Consider the following 20000-nt stretch of genomic DNA (forward strand, 5'->3'; position numbering starts at 1 on the left):
CTCAACTACCTGTTAATGTTAATGTTGTACGTCTGTCACCTTTCATCAGCACTCTCTTTCTCTCTCCACAGATGCTGAGTTTTAGCAACACTTGCTCTTTTTCTTTCACATTTCCAACATGCACACACACTTTGACTTTGATTTCTATCTTCAAATGGCTTTTGCAAACTCCATTTATCCACAAAGCCTGCATTACCAATTCAACAATGCAACCACTCGGCCTGCACTTTCAATGCATTGTGCTTGCAAATTCCTCTCACTTCCATCTTCCCAAGCAAAGACCTCCATTCACAGGATCATTCTGAAGAAAAGCACCTTTCAATCACCAATCAATTCCTTTACAGCCACAACCTCGACTGCAAGGTAGCGTGGCCGAGCGGTCTAAGGCGCTGGATTAAGGTTCCAGTCTCTTCGGAGGCGTGGGTTCGAATCCCACCGCTGCCAGCATTTGACTCCCTGTCCCTTTTGGGCACACTCATTCTGCTGTGCTGGGCACATTGTCGCCGGGACAAGTCCACTTCTTCCCTGCGGCCCCTTTGCTTTCACCACCTTGGCTCCTGTGCCAGTATTTGAAGACATGGCTAATGCTCGCAAACTCTCTTGGCCTGCGAGCGTTACCTTTCTATTTATGCTACTCTTTCAATAAAACTTCAATGTCAAGACATTCTACCAGGGCATTTTGAAAATCTTCATTGTCATTCGCAACTCTGCAATTCTTTCACATGAGTCCATTTCAGAAAGGTTTCAATCCTTGCCATTGTCCCTATAGCCACTGACAAATTGCTCCATTCTCTCTTTTCACCGCTGTCTATATCACAGAAATTCCAACCCATGTCTTCTGAAATTGAGTTTCGCATGGATTTCTGCTTCTCGAGTGCTCTATATTTTCTTACCATCTTTCTGATCATCTTCCGATAAGCCTCAGCTATTCGGCCTCTGAAGACCTTCGATTGCCATAGCTATCTTCATTTGAACTGCTAGTTTATCTGCTTCTGATGCAGCCAAATCAAAGAACCATAGCTCTACCATTTCTTTGAAAAGTTTGAATTTGGCAAGAGGATCGAGGCTTTCCACTTGGTAGATGGGAATTTAAACGTCATCATGTGGACATTCCTGGGATTTTCCCTGCTTTCCGAGGTAGGAAGAAGCTTTCCTGCTTTCCTCTGCACGAAGGTTTCAATGTGCTGCCGATCTGGCTGCCCGCAGTACTTTTACTTGCCGTCACCTCTTTCTGAACTCTATGGCACTGCAGGTCTGTGGCCCTGTTGCTCCCCTTCGCACGCTTTTTCAGGCATTGTCCACAAAGCAGTTTATTTTGCTGTCAATGGCACCAGGATGCCTCAAATAGCTGTAATGGCTGTGATGGCTATTTGCAGCATTTTATTTTAAGCCTGCTTTTCAATCGACCTGCACTGGCCTTTTTCAGCCTTTTGCAAGCTTGTCTTTGAATTAACTTGCAGCGGCATGCCCCAAATCAACCGATCACACCCCTTCGCTACTGAACCGCCGGCCCCTCAGTGCAGCTACTCACTGTCGCCAATGAAGTACTGCCTTCTGATAGTGCTTCACCTCTCGGAGCTCTGTCGACAGCTTCTGCGCCCCTCGCGGAATTCTGCTGCAGTGCCAAGCTGAATGTGACGCTCTCCCGATGTGCCGTAAAAAGTCCAAATCGTCGACAAATCGTTCGCTGTGACCGCATTGTGTTCCCTCTATCCTTCAAACACAAAGTCGCCAATCAATCACGCAGGTAGGACAGGTAAACTATATTGTGACTTCTTGATTTGACGATGAGAGTAGAATATCAATATCGCTGGAGAGTTTTCACCAGAGCGTCTTGCTCGTTCAACAAACAGATTCCGACTGCTATGTCACGTGACAGACGACATCATATCCTCCCTGACGATGCATACGAGTTATCGACATACCCGCTGAAAGACGTACGACAACAGCAACCATCGTCGGGGATCTGTGGACTTGCACTCCAAGGTGCCATTGTTCCTTTATACTTCTTCCATTTATTGTGTATTCCCTCGCCTTATTAGCCTTCCCCAAATGCGTTCCCTCACACCTCTGTGGATTGAATTCCAATTGCCGCTGTTCTGCCGATGTCACTCGTCCGTTCATATCTTCCTGCAGTCTCCAGCTTTCTCCTCATTATCACCCCTAAAGCCCAGTCTCCTTTGACAGCACCTTCCAAACCCGTCACCTCGATCGCCTTAAATGACAAGGGCAACAGTCGCATGGGGAACACCACTACCTACAAGTTCCCCACCAAAGCACACACCATCCTGACGTGGCATTATATCGCCGTTCTTTCACTGTCACTGAGTCACAATTCTGGAAGCCCCTCCCTAACAGCACTGGGTGTACCGGCTGCACATGGACTGCAGTAGTTCAAGAAGGTGGCTCGCCACCACCACCTTCTCAAGAGCAAATATTGATGGGCCAGCGATGCTAACATCCCATGAAGGAAGATAAAAGGGAACATGTGAGAAACTCAGTTCTCCTGGGTGGCAATTTGTTATTTGGCGATTTGAACGGAGGGAAGCCAGCAGAAAGATGCAAAGCAATGTTCAAATAGACTGACATTTTTTGTTTATTTTTTCACGGGGCATCAGTGAGAAAGGCAGCATTTATTGTCCGTCCTTAATTGCCCTTGAAAGGTCAGTGGCCAGTTCGGCCATTTCAGAGGGCAGTTAAAAGTACTGTGGGTCAGGAGGCGCCAGAAGAGGTAAAGGAAGGCAGATCTCTTTCCTGAAATGATATCGGTGCAGCAGATGGGTTTTCCAGCAAAGGATGATGGTTTCACAGCACCTTGAGTGAGCCAAGGTGAAATGGGGCATATTTGCATTTGTGAATGAATTGGAAAATGGTTGAGCTGTTGTGGGGGGATTTGTATTAGCATTTGCTCATGGATTGTAAATGCAATGCACCCAAGCAAGGCAATTACTGCCCCTGCGCTTAAATTAGTGGCCTGTATGGGGATTGAACCTAGGACCTTGGCGTTATTAGCACCACGCTCTAACCATCTGAGCTAACAGGCCTTGACACTCAACTACCTGTTAATGTTAATGTTGTACGTCTGTCACCTTTCATCAGCACTCTCTTTCTCTCTCCACAGATGCTGAGTTTTAGCAACACTTGCTCTTTTTCTTTCACATTTCCAACATGCACACACACTTTGACTTTGATTTCTATCTTCAAATGGCTTTTGCAAACTCCATTTATCCACAAAGCCTGCATTACCAATTCAACAATGCAACCACTCGGCCTGCACTTTCAATGCATTGTGCTTGCAAATTCCTCTCACTTCCATCTTCCCAAGCAAAGACCTCCATTCACAGGATCATTCTGAAGAAAAGCACCTTTCAATCACCAATCAATTCCTTTACAGCCACAACCTTGACTGCAAGGTAGCGTGGCCGAGCGGTCTAAGGCGCTGGATTAAGGTTCCAGTCTCTTCGGAGGCGTGGGTTCGAATCCCACCGCTGCCAGCATTTGACTCCCTGTCCCTTTTGGGCACACTCATTCTGCTGTGCTGGGCACATTGTCGCCGGGACAAGTCCACTTCTTCCCTGCGGCCCCTTTGCTTTCACCACCTTGGCTCCTGTGCCAGTATTTGAAGACATGGCTAATGCTCGCAAACTCTCTTGGCCTGCGAGCGTTACCTTTCTATTTATGCTACTCTTTCAATAAAACTTCAATGTCAAGACATTCTACCAGGGCATTTTGAAAATCTTCATTGTCATTCGCAACTCTGCAATTCTTTCACATGAGTCCATTTCAGAAAGGTTTCAATCCTTGCCATTGTCCCTACAGCCACTGACAAATTGCTCCATTCTCTCTTTTCACCGCTGTCTATATCACAGAAATTCCAACCCATGTCTTCTGAAATTGAGTTTCGCATGGATTTCTGCTTCTCGAGTGCTCTATATTTTCTTACCATCTTTCTGATCATCTTCCGATAAGCCTCAGCTATTCGGCCTCTGAAGACCTTCGATTGCCATAGCTATCTTCATTTGAACTGCTAGTTTATCTGCTTCTGATGCAGCCAAATCAAAGAACCATAGCTCTACCATTTCTTTGAAAAGTTTGAATTTGGCAAGAGGATCGAGGCTTTCCACTTGGTAGATGGGAATTTAAACGTCATCATGTGGACATTCCTGGGATTTTCCCTGCTTTCCGAGGTAGGAAGAAGCTTTCCTGCTTTCCTCTGCACGAAGGTTTCAATGTGCTGCCGATCTGGCTGCCCGCAGTACTTTTACTTGCCGTCACCTCTTTCTGAACTCTATGGCACTGCAGGTCTGTGGCCCTGTTGCTCCCCTTCGCACGCTTTTTCAGGCATTGTCCACAAAGCAGTTTATTTTGCTGTCAATGGCACCAGGATGCCTCAAATAGCTGTAATGGCTGTGATGGCTATTTGCAGCATTTTATTTTAAGCCTGCTTTTCAATCGACCTGCACTGGCCTTTTTCAGCCTTTTGCAAGCTTGTCTTTGAATTAACTTGCAGCGGCATGCCCCAAATCAACCGATCACACCCCTTCGCTACTGAACCGCCGGCCCCTCAGTGCAGCTACTCACTGTCGCCAATGAAGTACTGCCTTCTGATAGTTCTTCACCTCTCGGAGCTCTGTCGACAGCTTCTGCGCCCCTCGCGGAATTCTGCTGCAGTGCCAAGCTGAATGTGACGCTCTCCCGATGTGCCGTAAAAAGTCCAAATCGTCGACAAATCGTTCGCTGTGACCGCATTGTGTTCCCTCTATCCTTCAAACACAAAGTCGCCAATCAATCACGCAGGTAGGACAGGTAAACTATATTGTGACTTCTTGATTTGACGATGAGAGTAGAATATCAATATCGCTGGAGAGTTTTCACCAGAGCGTCTTGCTCGTTCAACAAACAGATTCCGACTGCTATGTCACGTGACAGACGACATCATATCCTCCCTGACGATGCATACGAGTTGTCGACATACCCGCTGAAAGACGTACGACAACAGCAACCATCGTCGGGGATCTGTGGACTTGCACTCCAAGGTGCCATTGTTCCTTTATACTTCTTCCATTTATTGTGTATTCCCTCGCCTTATTAGCCTTCCCCAAATGCGTTCCCTCACACCTCTGTGGATTGAATTCCAATTGCCGCTGTTCTGCCGATGTCACTCGTCCGTTCATATCTTCCTGCAGTCTCCAGCTTTCTCCTCATTATCACCCCTAAAGCCCAGTCTCCTTTGACAGCACCTTCCAAACCCGTCACCTCGATCGCCTTAAATGACAAGGGCAACAGTCGCATGGGGAACACCACTACCTACAAGTTCCCCACCAAAGCACACACCATCCTGACGTGGCATTATATCGCCGTTCTTTCACTGTCACTGAGTCACAATTCTGGAAGCCCCTCCCTAACAGCACTGGGTGTACCGGCTGCACATGGACTGCAGTAGTTCAAGAAGGTGGCTCGCCACCACCACCTTCTCAAGAGCAATTATTGATGGGCCAGCGATGCTAACATCCCATGAAGGAAGATAAAAGGGAACATGTGAGAAACTCAGTTCTCCTGGGTGGCAATTTGTTATTTGGCGATTTGAACGGAGGGAAGCCAGCAGAAAGATGCAAAGCAATGTTCAAATAGACTGACATTTTTTGTTTATTTTTTCACGGGGCATCAGTGAGAAAGGCAGCATTTATTGTCCGTCCTTAATTGCCCTTGAAAGGTCAGTGGCCAGTTCGGCCATTTCAGAGGGCAGTTAAAAGTACTGTGGGTCAGGAGGCGCCAGAAGAGGTAAAGGAAGGCAGATCTCTTTCCTGAAATGACATCGGTGCAGCAGATGGGTTTTCCAGCAAAGGATGATGGTTTCACAGCACCTTGAGTGAGCCAAGGTGAAATGGGGCATATTTGCATTTGTGAATGAATTGGAAAATGGTTGAGCTGTTGTGGGGGGATTTGTATTAGCATTTGCTCATGGATTGTAAATGCAATGCACCCAAGCAAGGCAATTACTGCCCCTGCGCTTAAATTAGTGGCCTGTATGGGGATTGAACCTAGGACCTTGGCGTTATTAGCACCACGCTCTAACCATCTGAGCTAACAGGCCTTGACACTCAACTACCTGTTAATGTTAATGTTGTACGTCTGTCACCTTTCATCAGCACTCTCTTTCTCTCTCCACAGATGCTGAGTTTTAGCAACACTTGCTCTTTTTCTTTCACATTTCCAACATGCACACACACTTTGACTTTGATTTCTATCTTCAAATGGCTTTTGCAAACTCCATTTATCCACAAAGCCTGCATTACCAATTCAACAATGCAACCACTCGGCCTGCACTTTCAATGCATTGTGCTTGCAAATTCCTCTCACTTCCATCTTCCCAAGCAAAGACCTCCATTCACAGGATCATTCTGAAGAAAAGCACCTTTCAATCACCAATCAATTCCTTTACAGCCACAACCTTGACTGCAAGGTAGCGTGGCCGAGCGGTCTAAGGCGCTGGATTAAGGTTCCAGTCTCTTCGGAGGCGTGGGTTCGAATCCCACCGCTGCCAGCATTTGACTCCCTGTCCCTTTTGGGCACACTCATTCTGCTGTGCTGGGCACATTGTCGCCGGGACAAGTCCACTTCTTCCCTGCGGCCCCTTTGCTTTCACCACCTTGGCTCCTGTGCCAGTATTTGAAGACATGGCTAATGCTCGCAAACTCTCTTGGCCTGCGAGCGTTACCTTTCTATTTATGCTACTCTTTCAATAAAACTTCAATGTCAAGACATTCTACCAGGGCATTTTGAAAATCTTCATTGTCATTCGCAACTCTGCAATTCTTTCACATGAGTCCATTTCAGAAAGGTTTCAATCCTTGCCATTGTCCCTACAGCCACTGACAAATTGCTCCATTCTCTCTTTTCACCGCTGTCTATATCACAGAAATTCCAACCCATGTCTTCTGAAATTGAGTTTCGCATGGATTTCTGCTTCTCGAGTGCTCTATATTTTCTTACCATCTTTCTGATCATCTTCCGATAAGCCTCAGCTATTCGGCCTCTGAAGACCTTCGATTGCCATAGCTATCTTCATTTGAACTGCTAGTTTATCTGCTTCTGATGCAGCCAAATCAAAGAACCATAGCTCTACCATTTCTTTGAAAAGTTTGAATTTGGCAAGAGGATCGAGGCTTTCCACTTGGTAGATGGGAATTTAAACGTCATCATGTGGACATTCCTGGGATTTTCCCTGCTTTCCGAGGTAGGAAGAAGCTTTCCTGCTTTCCTCTGCACGAAGGTTTCAATGTGCTGCCGATCTGGCTGCCCGCAGTACTTTTACTTGCCGTCACCTCTTTCTGAACTCTATGGCACTGCAGGTCTGTGGCCCTGTTGCTCCCCTTCGCACGCTTTTTCAGGCATTGTCCACAAAGCAGTTTATTTTGCTGTCAATGGCACCAGGATGCCTCAAATAGCTGTAATGGCTGTGATGGCTATTTGCAGCATTTTATTTTAAGCCTGCTTTTCAATCGACCTGCACTGGCCTTTTTCAGCCTTTTGCAAGCTTGTCTTTGAATTAACTTGCAGCGGCATGCCCCAAATCAACCGATCACACCCCTTCGCTACTGAACCGCCGGCCCCTCAGTGCAGCTACTCACTGTCGCCAATGAAGTACTGCCTTCTGATAGTGCTTCACCTCTCGGAGCTCTGTCGACAGCTTCTGCGCCCCTCGCGGAATTCTGCTGCAGTGCCAAGCTGAATGTGACGCTCTCCCGATGTGCCGTAAAAAGTCCAAATCGTCGACAAATCGTTCGCTGTGACCGCATTGTGTTCCCTCTATCCTTCAAACACAAAGTCGCCAATCAATCACGCAGGTAGGACAGGTAAACTATATTGTGACTTCTTGATTTGACGATGAGAGTAGAATATCAATATCGCTGGAGAGTTTTCACCAGAGCGTCTTGCTCGTTCAACAAACAGATTCCGACTGCTATGTCACGTGACAGACGACATCATATCCTCCCTGACGATGCATACGAGTTGTCGACATACCCGCTGAAAGACGTACGACAACAGCAACCATCGTCGGGGATCTGTGGACTTGCACTCCAAGGTGCCATTGTTCCTTTATACTTCTTCCATTTATTGTGTATTCCCTCGCCTTATTAGCCTTCCCCAAATGCGTTCCCTCACACCTCTGTGGATTGAATTCCAATTGCCGCTGTTCTGCCGATGTCACTCGTCCGTTCATATCTTCCTGCAGTCTCCAGCTTTCTCCTCATTATCACCCCTAAAGCCCAGTCTCCTTTGACAGCACCTTCCAAACCCGTCACCTCGATCGCCTTAAATGACAAGGGCAACAGTCGCATGGGGAACACCACTACCTACAAGTTCCCCACCAAAGCACACACCATCCTGACGTGGCATTATATCGCCGTTCTTTCACTGTCACTGAGTCACAATTCTGGAAGCCCCTCCCTAACAGCACTGGGTGTACCGGCTGCACATGGACTGCAGTAGTTCAAGAAGGTGGCTCGCCACCACCACCTTCTCAAGAGCAATTATTGATGGGCCAGCGATGCTAACATCCCATGAAGGAAGATAAAAGGGAACATGTGAGAAACTCAGTTCTCCTGGGTGGCAATTTGTTATTTGGCGATTTGAACGGAGGTAAGCCAGCAGAAAGATGCAAAGCAATGTTCAAATAGACTGACATTTTTTGTTTATTTTTTCACGGGGCATCAGTGAGAAAGGCAGCATTTATTGTCCGTCCTTAATTGCCCTTGAAAGGTCAGTGGCCAGTTCGGCCATTTCAGAGGGCAGTTAAAAGTACTGTGGGTCAGGAGGCGCCAGAAGAGGTAAAGGAAGGCAGATCTCTTTCCTGAAATGACATCGGTGCAGCAGATGGGTTTTCCAGCAAAGGATGATGGTTTCACAGCACCTTGAGTGAGCCAAGGTGAAATGGGGCATATTTGCATTTGTGAATGAATTGGAAAATGGTTGAGCTGTTGTGGGGGGATTTGTATTAGCATTTGCTCATGGATTGTAAATGCAATGCACCCAAGCAAGGCAATTACTGCCCCTGCGCTTAAATTAGTGGCCTGTATGGGGATTGAACCTAGGACCTTGGCGTTATTAGCACCACGCTCTAACCATCTGAGCTAACAGGCCTTGACACTCAACTACCTGTTAATGTTAATGTTGTACGTCTGTCACCTTTCATCAGCACTCTCTTTCTCTCTCCACAGATGCTGAGTTTTAGCAACACTTGCTCTTTTTCTTTCACATTTCCAACATGCACACACACTTTGACTTTGATTTCTATCTTCAAATGGCTTTTGCAAACTCCATTTATCCACAAAGCCTGCATTACCAATTCAACAATGCAACCACTCGGCCTGCACTTTCAATGCATTGTGCTTGCAAATTCCTCTCACTTCCATCTTCCCAAGCAAAGACCTCCATTCACAGGATCATTCTGAAGAAAAGCACCTTTCAATCACCAATCAATTCCTTTACAGCCACAACCTTGACTGCAAGGTAGCGTGGCCGAGCGGTCTAAGGCGCTGGATTAAGGTTCCAGTCTCTTCGGAGGCGTGGGTTCGAATCCCACCGCTGCCAGCATTTGACTCCCTGTCCCTTTTGGGCACACTCATTCTGCTGTGCTGGGCACATTGTCGCCGGGACAAGTCCACTTCTTCCCTGCGGCCCCTTTGCTTTCACCACCTTGGCTCCTGTGCCAGTATTTGAAGACATGGCTAATGCTCGCAAACTCTCTTGGCCTGCGAGCGTTACCTTTCTATTTATGCTACTCTTTCAATAAAACTTCAATGTCAAGACATTCTACCAGGGCATTTTGAAAATCTTCATTGTCATTCGCAACTCTGCAATTCTTTCACATGAGTCCATTTCAGAAAGGTTTCAATCCTTGCCATTGTCCCTACAGCCACTGACAAATTGCTCCATTCTCTCTTTTCACCGCTGTCTATATCACAGAAATTCCAACCCATGTCTTCTGAAATTGAGTTTCGCATGGATTTCTGCTTCTCGAGTGCTCTATATTTTCTTACCATCTTTCTGATCATCTTCCGATAAGCCTCAGCTATTCGGCCTCTGAAGACCTTCGATTGCCATAGCTATCTTCATTTGAACTGCTAGTTTATCTGCTTCTGATGCAGCCAAATCAAAGAACCATAGCTCTACCATTTCTTTGAAAAGTTTGAATTTGGCAAGAGGATCGAGGCTTTCCACTTGGTAGATGGGAATTTAAACGTCATCATGTGGACATTCCTGGGATTTTCCCTGCTTTCCGAGGTAGGAAGAAGCTTTCCTGCTTTCCTCTGCACGAAGGTTTCAATGTGCTGCCGATCTGGCTGCCCGCAGTACTTTTACTTGCCGTCACCTCTTTCTGAACTCTATGGCACTGCAGGTCTGTGGCCCTGTTGCTCCCCTTCGCACGCTTTTTCAGGCATTGTCCACAAAGCAGTTTATTTTGCTGTCAATGGCACCAGGATGCCTCAAATAGCTGTAATGGCTGTGATGGCTATTTGCAGCATTTTATTTTAAGCCTGCTTTTCAATCGACCTGCACTGGCCTTTTTCAGCCTTTTGCAAGCTTGTCTTTGAATTAACTTGCAGCGGCATGCCCCAAATCAACCGATCACACCCCTTCGCTACTGAACCGCCGGCCCCTCAGTGCAGCTACTCACTGTCGCCAATGAAGTACTGCCTTCTGATAGTTCTTCACCTCTCGGAGCTCTGTCGACAGCTTCTGCGCCCCTCGCGGAATTCTGCTGCAGTGCCAAGCTGAATGTGACGCTCTCCCGATGTGCCGTAAAAAGTCCAAATCGTCGACAAATCGTTCGCTGTGACCGCATTGTGTTCCCTCTATCCTTCAAACACAAAGTCGCCAATCAATCACGCAGGTAGGACAGGTAAACTATATTGTGACTTCTTGATTTGACGATGAGAGTAGAATATCAATATCGCTGGAGAGTTTTCACCAGAGCGTCTTGCTCGTTCAACAAACAGATTCCGACTGCTATGTCACGTGACAGACGACATCATATCCTCCCTGACGATGCATACGAGTTGTCGACATACCCGCTGAAAGACGTACGACAACAGCAACCATCGTCGGGGATCTGTGGACTTGCACTCCAAGGTGCCATTGTTCCTTTATACTTCTTCCATTTATTGTGTATTCCCTCGCCTTATTAGCCTTCCCCAAATGCGTTCCCTCACACCTCTGTGGATTGAATTCCAATTGCCGCTGTTCTGCCGATGTCACTCGTCCGTTCATATCTTCCTGCAGTCTCCAGCTTTCTCCTCATTATCACCCCTAAAGCCCAGTCTCCTTTGACAGCACCTTCCAAACCCGTCACCTCGATCGCCTTAAATGACAAGGGCAACAGTCGCATGGGGAACACCACTACCTACAAGTTCCCCACCAAAGCACACACCATCCTGACGTGGCATTATATCGCCGTTCTTTCACTGTCACTGAGTCACAATTCTGGAAGCCCCTCCCTAACAGCACTGGGTGTACCGGCTGCACATGGACTGCAGTAGTTCAAGAAGGTGGCTCGCCACCACCACCTTCTCAAGAGCAATTATTGATGGGCCAGCGATGCTAACATCCCATGAAGGAAGATAAAAGGGAACATGTGAGAAACTCAGTTCTCCTGGGTGGCAATTTGTTATTTGGCGATTTGAACGGAGGGAAGCCAGCAGAAAGATGCAAAGCAATGTTCAAATAGACTGACATTTTTTGTTTATTTTTTCACGGGGCATCAGTGAGAAAGGCAGCATTTATTGTCCGTCCTTAATTGCCCTTGAAAGGTCAGTGGCCAGTTCGGCCATTTCAGAGGGCAGTTAAAAGTACTGTGGGTCAGGAGGCGCCAGAAGAGGTAAAGGAAGGCAGATCTCTTTCCTGAAATGACATCGGTGCAGCAGATGGGTTTTCCAGCAAAGGATGATGGTTTCACAGCACCTTGAGTGAGCCAAGGTGAAATGGGGCATATTTGCATTTGTGAATGAATTGGAAAATGGTTGAGCTGTTGTGGGGGGATTTGTATTAGCATTTGCTCATGGATTGTAAATGCAATGCACCCAAGCAAGGCAATTACTGCCCCTGCGCTTAAATTAGTGGCCTGTATGGGGATTGAACCTAGGACCTTGGCGTTATTAGCACCACGCTCTAACCATCTGAGCTAACAGGCCTTGACACTCAACTACCTGTTAATGTTAATGTTGTACGTCTGTCACCTTTCATCAGCACTCTCTTTCTCTCTCCACAGATGCTGAGTTTTAGCAACACTTGCTCTTTTTCTTTCACATTTCCAACATGCACACACACTTTGACTTTGATTTCTATCTTCAAATGGCTTTTGCAAACTCCATTTATCCACAAAGCCTGCATTACCAATTCAACAATGCAACCACTCGGCCTGCACTTTCAATGCATTGTGCTTGCAAATTCCTCTCACTTCCATCTTCCCAAGCAAAGACCTCCATTCACAGGATCATTCTGAAGAAAAGCACCTTTCAATCACCAATCAATTCCTTTACAGCCACAACCTTGACTGCAAGGTAGCGTGGCCGAGCGGTCTAAGGCGCTGGATTAAGGTTCCAGTCTCTTCGGAGGCGTGGGTTCGAATCCCACCGCTGCCAGCATTTGACTCCCTGTCCCTTTTGGGCACACTCATTCTGCTGTGCTGGGCACATTGTCGCCGGGACAAGTCCACTTCTTCCCTGCGGCCCCTTTGCTTTCACCACCTTGGCTCCTGTGCCAGTATTTGAAGACATGGCTAATGCTCGCAAACTCTCTTGGCCTGCGAGCGTTACCTTTCTATTTATGCTACTCTTTCAATAAAACTTCAATGTCAAGACATTCTACCAGGGCATTTTGAAAATCTTCATTGTCATTCGCAACTCTGCAATTCTTTCACATGAGTCCATTTCAGAAAGGTTTCAATCCTTGCCATTGTCCCTACAGCCACTGACAAATTGCTCCATTCTCTCTTTTCACCGCTGTCTATATCACAGAAATTCCAACCCATGTCTTCTGAAATTGAGTTTCGCATGGATTTCTGCTTCTCGAGTGCTCTATATTTTCTTACCATCTTTCTGATCATCTTCCGATAAGCCTCAGCTATTCGGCCTCTGAAGACCTTCGATTGCCATAGCTATCTTCATTTGAACTGCTAGTTTATCTGCTTCTGATGCAGCCAAATCAAAGAACCATAGCTCTACCATTTCTTTGAAAAGTTTGAATTTGGCAAGAGGATCGAGGCTTTCCACTTGGTAGATGGGAATTTAAACGTCATCATGTGGACATTCCTGGGATTTTCCCTGCTTTCCGAGGTAGGAAGAAGCTTTCCTGCTTTCCTCTGCACGAAGGTTTCAATGTGCTGCCGATCTGGCTGCCCGCAGTACTTTTACTTGCCGTCACCTCTTTCTGAACTCTATGGCACTGCAGGTCTGTGGCCCTGTTGCTCCCCTTCGCACGCTTTTTCAGGCATTGTCCACAAAGCAGTTTATTTTGCTGTCAATGGCACCAGGATGCCTCAAATAGCTGTAATGGCTGTGATGGCTATTTGCAGCATTTTATTTTAAGCCTGCTTTTCAATCGACCTGCACTGGCCTTTTTCAGCCTTTTGCAAGCTTGTCTTTGAATTAACTTGCAGCGGCATGCCCCAAATCAACCGATCACACCCCTTCGCTACTGAACCGCCGGCCCCTCAGTGCAGCTACTCACTGTCGCCAATGAAGTACTGCCTTCTGATAGTTCTTCACCTCTCGGAGCTCTGTCGACAGCTTCTGCGCCCCTCGCGGAATTCTGCTGCAGTGCCAAGCTGAATGTGACGCTCTCCCGATGTGCCGTAAAAAGTCCAAATCGTCGACAAATCGTTCGCTGTGACCGCATTGTGTTCCCTCTATCCTTCAAACACAAAGTCGCCAATCAATCACGCAGGTAGGACAGGTAAACTATATTGTGACTTCTTGATTTGACGATGAGAGTAGAATATCAATATCGCTGGAGAGTTTTCACCAGAGCGTCTTGCTCGTTCAACAAACAGATTCCGACTGCTATGTCACGTGACAGACGACATCATATCCTCCCTGACGATGCATACGAGTTGTCGACATACCCGCTGAAAGACGTACGACAACAGCAACCATCGTCGGGGATCTGTGGACTTGCACTCCAAGGTGCCATTGTTCCTTTATACTTCTTCCATTTATTGTGTATTCCCTCGCCTTATTAGCCTTCCCCAAATGCGTTCCCTCACACCTCTGTGGATTGAATTCCAATTGCCGCTGTTCTGCCGATGTCACTCGTCCGTTCATATCTTCCTGCAGTCTCCAGCTTTCTCCTCATTATCACCCCTAAAGCCCAGTCTCCTTTGACAGCACCTTCCAAACCCGTCACCTCGATCGCCTTAAATGACAAGGGCAACAGTCGCATGGGGAACACCACTACCTACAAGTTCCCCACCAAAGCACACACCATCCTGACGTGGCATTATATCGCCGTTCTTTCACTGTCACTGAGTCACAATTCTGGAAGCCCCTCCCTAACAGCACTGGGTGTACCGGCTGCACATGGACTGCAGTAGTTCAAGAAGGTGGCTCGCCACCACCACCTTCTCAAGAGCAATTATTGATGGGCCAGCGATGCTAACATCCCATGAAGGAAGATAAAAGGGAACATGTGAGAAACTCAGTTCTCCTGGGTGGCAATTTGTTATTTGGCGATTTGAACGGAGGGAAGCCAGCAGAAAGATGCAAAGCAATGTTCAAATAGACTGACATTTTTTGTTTATTTTTTCACGGGGCATCAGTGAGAAAGGCAGCATTTATTGTCCGTCCTTAATTGCCCTTGAAAGGTCAGTGGCCAGTTCGGCCATTTCAGAGGGCAGTTAAAAGTACTGTGGGTCAGGAGGCGCCAGAAGAGGTAAAGGAAGGCAGATCTCTTTCCTGAAATGACATCGGTGCAGCAGATGGGTTTTCCAGCAAAGGATGATGGTTTCACAGCACCTTGAGTGAGCCAAGGTGAAATGGGGCATATTTGCATTTGTGAATGAATTGGAAAATGGTTGAGCTGTTGTGGGGGGATTTGTATTAGCATTTGCTCATGGATTGTAAATGCAATGCACCCAAGCAAGGCAATTACTGCCCCTGCGCTTAAATTAGTGGCCTGTATGGGGATTGAACCTAGGACCTTGGCGTTATTAGCACCACGCTCTAACCATCTGAGCTAACAGGCCTTGACACTCAACTACCTGTTAATGTTAATGTTGTACGTCTGTCACCTTTCATCAGCACTCTCTTTCTCTCTCCACAGATGCTGAGTTTTAGCAACACTTGCTCTTTTTCTTTCACATTTCCAACATGCACACACACTTTGACTTTGATTTCTATCTTCAAATGGCTTTTGCAAACTCCATTTATCCACAAAGCCTGCATTACCAATTCAACAATGCAACCACTCGGCCTGCACTTTCAATGCATTGTGCTTGCAAATTCCTCTCACTTCCATCTTCCCAAGCAAAGACCTCCATTCACAGGATCATTCTGAAGAAAAGCACCTTTCAATCACCAATCAATTCCTTTACAGCCACAACCTTGACTGCAAGGTAGCGTGGCCGAGCGGTCTAAGGCGCTGGATTAAGGTTCCAGTCTCTTCGGAGGCGTGGGTTCGAATCCCACCGCTGCCAGCATTTGACTCCCTGTCCCTTTTGGGCACACTCATTCTGCTGTGCTGGGCACATTGTCGCCGGGACAAGTCCACTTCTTCCCTGCGGCCCCTTTGCTTTCACCACCTTGGCTCCTGTGCCAGTATTTGAAGACATGGCTAATGCTCGCAAACTCTCTTGGCCTGCGAGCGTTACCTTTCTATTTATGCTACTCTTTCAATAAAACTTCAATGTCAAGACATTCTACCAGGGCATTTTGAAAATCTTCATTGTCATTCGCAACTCTGCAATTCTTTCACATGAGTCCATTTCAGAAAGGTTTCAATCCTTGCCATTGTCCCTACAGCCACTGACAAATTGCTCCATTCTCTCTTTTCACCGCTGTCTATATCACAGAAATTCCAACCCATGTCTTCTGAAATTGAGTTTCGCATGGATTTCTGCTTCTCGAGTGCTCTATATTTTCTTACCATCTTTCTGATCATCTTCCGATAAGCCTCAGCTATTCGGCCTCTGAAGACCTTCGATTGCCATAGCTATCTTCATTTGAACTGCTAGTTTATCTGCTTCTGATGCAGCCAAATCAAAGAACCATAGCTCTACCATTTCTTTGAAAAGTTTGAATTTGGCAAGAGGATCGAGGCTTTCCACTTGGTAGATGGGAATTTAAACGTCATCATGTGGACATTCCTGGGATTTTCCCTGCTTTCCGAGGTAGGAAGAAGCTTTCCTGCTTTCCTCTGCACGAAGGTTTCAATGTGCTGCCGATCTGGCTGCCCGCAGTACTTTTACTTGCCGTCACCTCTTTCTGAACTCTATGGCACTGCAGGTCTGTGGCCCTGTTGCTCCCCTTCGCACGCTTTTTCAGGCATTGTCCACAAAGCAGTTTATTTTGCTGTCAATGGCACCAGGATGCCTCAAATAGCTGTAATGGCTGTGATGGCTATTTGCAGCATTTTATTTTAAGCCTGCTTTTCAATCGACCTGCACTGGCCTTTTTCAGCCTTTTGCAAGCTTGTCTTTGAATTAACTTGCAGCGGCATGCCCCAAATCAACCGATCACACCCCTTCGCTACTGAACCGCCGGCCCCTCAGTGCAGCTACTCACTGTCGCCAATGAAGTACTGCCTTCTGATAGTGCTTCACCTCTCGGAGCTCTGTCGACAGCTTCTGCGCCCCTCGCGGAATTCTGCTGCAGTGCCAAGCTGAATGTGACGCTCTCCCGATGTGCCGTAAAAAGTCCAAATCGTCGACAAATCGTTCGCTGTGACCGCATTGTGTTCCCTCTATCCTTCAAACACAAAGTCGCCAATCAATCACGCAGGTAGGACAGGTAAACTATATTGTGACTTCTTGATTTGACGATGAGAGTAGAATATCAATATCGCTGGAGAGTTTTCACCAGAGCGTCTTGCTCGTTCAACAAACAGATTCCGACTGCTATGTCACGTGACAGACGACATCATATCCTCCCTGACGATGCATACGAGTTGTCGACATACCCGCTGAAAGACGTACGACAACAGCAACCATCGTCGGGGATCTGTGGACTTGCACTCCAAGGTGCCATTGTTCCTTTATACTTCTTCCATTTATTGTGTATTCCCTCGCCTTATTAGCCTTCCCCAAATGCGTTCCCTCACACCTCTGTGGATTGAATTCCAATTGCCGCTGTTCTGCCGATGTCACTCGTCCGTTCATATCTTCCTGCAGTCTCCAGCTTTCTCCTCATTATCACCCCTAAAGCCCAGTCTCCTTTGACAGCACCTTCCAAACCCGTCACCTCGATCGCCTTAAATGACAAGGGCAACAGTCGCATGGGGAACACCACTACCTACAAGTTCCCCACCAAAGCACACACCATCCTGACGTGGCATTATATCGCCGTTCTTTCACTGTCACTGAGTCACAATTCTGGAAGCCCCTCCCTAACAGCACTGGGTGTACCGGCTGCACATGGACTGCAGTAGTTCAAGAAGGTGGCTCGCCACCACCACCTTCTCAAGAGCAATTATTGATGGGCCAGCGATGCTAACATCCCATGAAGGAAGATAAAAGGGAACATGTGAGAAACTCAGTTCTCCTGGGTGGCAATTTGTTATTTGGCGATTTGAACGGAGGGAAGCCAGCAGAAAGATGCAAAGCAATGTTCAAATAGACTGACATTTTTTGTTTATTTTTTCACGGGGCATCAGTGAGAAAGGCAGCATTTATTGTCCGTCCTTAATTGCCCTTGAAAGGTCAGTGGCCAGTTCGGCCATTTCAGAGGGCAGTTAAAAGTACTGTGGGTCAGGAGGCGCCAGAAGAGGTAAAGGAAGGCAGATCTCTTTCCTGAAATGACATCGGTGCAGCAGATGGGTTTTCCAGCAAAGGATGATGGTTTCACAGCACCTTGAGTGAGCCAAGGTGAAATGGGGCATATTTGCATTTGTGAATGAATTGGAAAATGGTTGAGCTGTTGTGGGGGGATTTGTATTAGCATTTGCTCATGGATTGTAAATGCAATGCACCCAAGCAAGGCAATTACTGCCCCTGCGCTTAAATTAGTGGCCTGTATGGGGATTGAACCTAGGACCTTGGCGTTATTAGCACCACGCTCTAACCATCTGAGCTAACAGGCCTTGACACTCAACTACCTGTTAATGTTAATGTTGTACGTCTGTCACCTTTCATCAGCACTCTCTTTCTCTCTCCACAGATGCTGAGTTTTAGCAACACTTGCTCTTTTTCTTTCACATTTCCAACATGCACACACACTTTGACTTTGATTTCTATCTTCAAATGGCTTTTGCAAACTCCATTTATCCACAAAGCCTGCATTACCAATTCAACAATGCAACCACTCGGCCTGCACTTTCAATGCATTGTGCTTGCAAATTCCTCTCACTTCCATCTTCCCAAGCAAAGACCTCCATTCACAGGATCATTCTGAAGAAAAGCACCTTTCAATCACCAATCAATTCCTTTACAGCCACAACCTTGACTGCAAGGTAGCGTGGCCGAGCGGTCTAAGGCGCTGGATTAAGGTTCCAGTCTCTTCGGAGGCGTGGGTTCGAATCCCACCGCTGCCAGCATTTGACTCCCTGTCCCTTTTGGGCACACTCATTCTGCTGTGCTGGGCACATTGTCGCCGGGACAAGTCCACTTCTTCCCTGCGGCCCCTTTGCTTTCACCACCTTGGCTCCTGTGCCAGTATTTGAAGACATGGCTAATGCTCGCAAACTCTCTTGGCCTGCGAGCGTTACCTTTCTATTTATGCTACTCTTTCAATAAAACTTCAATGTCAAGACATTCTACCAGGGCATTTTGAAAATCTTCATTGTCATTCGCAACTCTGCAATTCTTTCACATGAGTCCATTTCAGAAAGGTTTCAATCCTTGCCATTGTCCCTACAGCCACTGACAAATTGCTCCATTCTCTCTTTTCACCGCTGTCTATATCACAGAAATTCCAACCCATGTCTTCTGAAATTGAGTTTCGCATGGATTTCTGCTTCTCGAGTGCTCTATATTTTCTTACCATCTTTCTGATCATCTTCCGATAAGCCTCAGCTATTCGGCCTCTGAAGACCTTCGATTGCCATAGCTATCTTCATTTGAACTGCTAGTTTATCTGCTTCTGATGCAGCCAAATCAAAGAACCATAGCTCTACCATTTCTTTGAAAAGTTTGAATTTGGCAAGAGGATCGAGGCTTTCCACTTGGTAGATGGGAATTTAAACGTCATCATGTGGACATTCCTGGGATTTTCCCTGCTTTCCGAGGTAGGAAGAAGCTTTCCTGCTTTCCTCTGCACGAAGGTTTCAATGTGCTGCCGATCTGGCTGCCCGCAGTACTTTTACTTGCCGTCACCTCTTTCTGAACTCTATGGCACTGCAGGTCTGTGGCCCTGTTGCTCCCCTTCGCACGCTTTTTCAGGCATTGTCCACAAAGCAGTTTATTTTGCTGTCAATGGCACCAGGATGCCTCAAATAGCTGTAATGGCTGTGATGGCTATTTGCAGCATTTTATTTTAAGCCTGCTTTTCAATCGACCTGCACTGGCCTTTTTCAGCCTTTTGCAAGCTTGTCTTTGAATTAACTTGCAGCGGCATGCCCCAAATCAACCGATCACACCCCTTCGCTACTGAACCGCCGGCCCCTCAGTGCAGCTACTCACTGTCGCCAATGAAGTACTGCCTTCTGATAGTGCTTCACCTCTCGGAGCTCTGTCGACAGCTTCTGCGCCCCTCGCGGAATTCTGCTGCAGTGCCAAGCTGAATGTGACGCTCTCCCGATGTGCCGTAAAAAGTCCAAATCGTCGACAAATCGTTCGCTGTGACCGCATT

At 47.0% G+C, this 20000-nt stretch overlaps 13 non-coding genes across 13 annotated transcripts; 7 read left to right on the forward strand and 6 right to left on the reverse strand.

Moving 5' to 3' along the window:
• Positions 1–362: 362 nt before the first annotated feature.
• Positions 363–444, forward strand: trnal-aag (transfer RNA leucine (anticodon AAG)). The gene has a single exon. It is a non-coding gene; the product is annotated as a tRNA-Leu (tRNA).
• A 2526-nt stretch (positions 445–2970) lies between these two features.
• trnai-aau (transfer RNA isoleucine (anticodon AAU)) lies at positions 2971–3044 on the reverse strand. Its single transcript has one exon. It is a non-coding gene; the product is annotated as a tRNA-Ile (tRNA).
• Positions 3045–3412: 368 nt separating this feature from the next.
• Positions 3413–3494, forward strand: trnal-aag (transfer RNA leucine (anticodon AAG)). Its single transcript has one exon. It is a non-coding gene; the product is annotated as a tRNA-Leu (tRNA).
• A 2526-nt stretch (positions 3495–6020) lies between these two features.
• trnai-aau (transfer RNA isoleucine (anticodon AAU)) lies at positions 6021–6094 on the reverse strand. The gene has a single exon. It is a non-coding gene; the product is annotated as a tRNA-Ile (tRNA).
• Positions 6095–6462: 368 nt separating this feature from the next.
• Positions 6463–6544, forward strand: trnal-aag (transfer RNA leucine (anticodon AAG)). Its single transcript has one exon. It is a non-coding gene; the product is annotated as a tRNA-Leu (tRNA).
• Positions 6545–9070: 2526 nt separating this feature from the next.
• trnai-aau (transfer RNA isoleucine (anticodon AAU)) lies at positions 9071–9144 on the reverse strand. Its single transcript has one exon. It is a non-coding gene; the product is annotated as a tRNA-Ile (tRNA).
• A 368-nt stretch (positions 9145–9512) lies between these two features.
• trnal-aag (transfer RNA leucine (anticodon AAG)) lies at positions 9513–9594 on the forward strand. Its single transcript has one exon. It is a non-coding gene; the product is annotated as a tRNA-Leu (tRNA).
• A 2526-nt stretch (positions 9595–12120) lies between these two features.
• On the reverse strand, positions 12121–12194 carry trnai-aau (transfer RNA isoleucine (anticodon AAU)). The gene has a single exon. It is a non-coding gene; the product is annotated as a tRNA-Ile (tRNA).
• Positions 12195–12562: 368 nt separating this feature from the next.
• On the forward strand, positions 12563–12644 carry trnal-aag (transfer RNA leucine (anticodon AAG)). Its single transcript has one exon. It is a non-coding gene; the product is annotated as a tRNA-Leu (tRNA).
• A 2526-nt stretch (positions 12645–15170) lies between these two features.
• trnai-aau (transfer RNA isoleucine (anticodon AAU)) lies at positions 15171–15244 on the reverse strand. The gene has a single exon. It is a non-coding gene; the product is annotated as a tRNA-Ile (tRNA).
• Positions 15245–15612: 368 nt separating this feature from the next.
• Positions 15613–15694, forward strand: trnal-aag (transfer RNA leucine (anticodon AAG)). The gene has a single exon. It is a non-coding gene; the product is annotated as a tRNA-Leu (tRNA).
• Positions 15695–18220: 2526 nt separating this feature from the next.
• trnai-aau (transfer RNA isoleucine (anticodon AAU)) lies at positions 18221–18294 on the reverse strand. Its single transcript has one exon. It is a non-coding gene; the product is annotated as a tRNA-Ile (tRNA).
• A 368-nt stretch (positions 18295–18662) lies between these two features.
• Positions 18663–18744, forward strand: trnal-aag (transfer RNA leucine (anticodon AAG)). The gene has a single exon. It is a non-coding gene; the product is annotated as a tRNA-Leu (tRNA).
• The last annotated feature ends 1256 nt before the right edge of the window (positions 18745–20000 follow it).

The sequence above is a fragment of the Heterodontus francisci genome, chromosome 34, assembly GCF_036365525.1.
Source record: "Heterodontus francisci isolate sHetFra1 chromosome 34, sHetFra1.hap1, whole genome shotgun sequence".
Taxonomy (NCBI): domain Eukaryota; kingdom Metazoa; phylum Chordata; class Chondrichthyes; order Heterodontiformes; family Heterodontidae; genus Heterodontus; species Heterodontus francisci.